Source organism: Papilio xuthus, unplaced genomic scaffold (assembly GCF_000836235.2).
Source record: "Papilio xuthus unplaced genomic scaffold, Pxut_1.1 DF824888.1, whole genome shotgun sequence".
NCBI lineage: Eukaryota > Metazoa > Arthropoda > Insecta > Lepidoptera > Papilionidae > Papilio > Papilio xuthus.
Genome location: NW_013533761.1, coordinates 4639549 through 4641394, shown reverse-complemented (window position 1 = coordinate 4641394; position 1846 = coordinate 4639549). Strand labels below are relative to the sequence as shown.

The 1846-nt window shown below is 42.4% G+C and overlaps 1 long non-coding RNA gene across 1 annotated transcript in view; it reads right to left on the bottom strand.

Annotated features, from left to right (window-relative positions):
* Positions 1–1112, bottom strand: part of LOC106127206 (uncharacterized) — a 6780-nt gene extending 5668 nt beyond the window's left edge. The window contains exon 1 of the long non-coding RNA XR_001228402.1: positions 781–1112. This is a non-coding gene — a long non-coding RNA (uncharacterized LOC106127206). The remainder of the gene's footprint in view (positions 1–780) is intronic.
* Between the last annotated feature and the right edge of the window lie 734 nt (positions 1113–1846).

Sequence of the window (1846 nt, the reverse complement as noted above, 5' to 3'; positions counted from 1 at the left end):
GCCCCGCCCGACCCGCTCCCCGACCGATCCTTGCCCTCGCCCTCGCTCGCACCTAGTCATTTATAAATGTGTAGCTTCGTTGTTAAATTACCATTTTTGTTCTTTCGCTGTAACTTCTCAACGATTTCGCGTTTCATAAGATTGTGTGCTATCGTGTTGTATAATGCGGCCATTTGACAAAACTAGAATACGGCTCCGTGAGAGAATAAATACTGTTTATGTCGACGTAACACTGCGCACGTCCTCCAAATTATTCCCAAAGAAAACATTTCGTAGCTATAAGGTTTTTTCTTGTAAGATTAGTTAATTTAAATTGCTAATAAGTTTTTTCTCGTCGAGCTTAGGCATCTGTTAGAAGTGAGGTGTGGTGCGGCTCCGGCGCGACAACCTCGTCACCTCAACCTATACCGTATCTACGGAACGAACTAGTTTAATAGCATTAACGTATAGGCGTGCGGAGTGGAGGAGCAGGGGGCGTGCAGGAGACTCGCTCGACTCGACTAGCTGTTATGCGCTCATTTTGTCTCATTGTATTCATTTAATAATATGAGCCCACTGTTGTAGTAAACAAAATATTTGTTATATCGCGAAAATGAGGTATGTATTTACGTTGCTTCAAACAAAAAAAAGGTTAAGTTCTCTGCAAGTCACGAGACATTTGTGTGCAAGTGGTATAGCGTCAACGAACGCCATTACATTGATGGGTTTATCAAAAATATACACAAATAATCAGGTATCGTTGAGTGACGTTCAAATGTTTTAATAATTTCTACAAATTACCTTTAGATTTATAAGAAGGCAACAAGCATGTGCCAGTTAGTGGTGAGCAGCTAGATGCGGAACATAACCTTTGTGAACACAAGTGTGGAAAATAAAAAACGAGACGCGCACACGTGGCCGCGACCGGACGAGCGTGCGCCACAGACCACGACAAGCGCCAGTGCAACAACTCGTTAAGCTTATAGTCGGCAGTGCCGTTGCCGTGCCGCTACATCTGATTGTACAGTGGTATAGCAATGTTCATTCTAATACGCTCGAGGAAAAGGGATCTCTTACTTGCTATCCGTATTAAAAAAAATTTGCTCGACTAGCTCGATTTAACTTATAATAAAATGTTTGTGTCACAATGTTACTTATCATACTCCTCTGAAACGGTTTAACCAATTTTTATGAAAATTTATATACATATTCAATATTGATAAGAATCGGTTACTAACTATTCTCAACTCGGCCGACAGAAGTCTCGGGCGACAGCTATTTTAAATATATAAAATAATTTTTACCACCAAGAACTATTTTTTCTTCTTTCCCCAATTTAGTTAGGTTTGTTTGATCCTTTTAAATTAAATTCAGCCAGATTAAATTGTGAGATATTATCGCAAGGCGTGGATATGGCGAGCGAGCACCGCGGGCGAGCGCACGGGCGGTGGTCGCACTGCTTGCAACTTACTGCTCTGTGCATTAACTACTGCACTGGCAGTCGGTAGCTAGTCGCTCCCAGTATTTAATCGCTTATTTAAATTTCAATGAGGTTCCACAAGAACGTGCTAGAACTGTTTATCAGTGGACATTTGCTCGCATGCCGCCCGGCGCACGCCGCACACCGCATGCCGCACGCAGCACGCAGCACGCCGCACACCGCACGCCGAACGGCACATATACTATACAAAACCAAAAATACGCACACAGAAAGATGGAAAACCGTTCTTGAACTCGGTTCAAAATGAAGTGAGTTATTATGAAATCATATTCATTGAGTACTAATCAACTACATGGCCAATAAACCAAGATGAATGTCATGGGTGTTAAGTCGTGAATGAATTAGGTGGCAGAGAATGTACTTGCC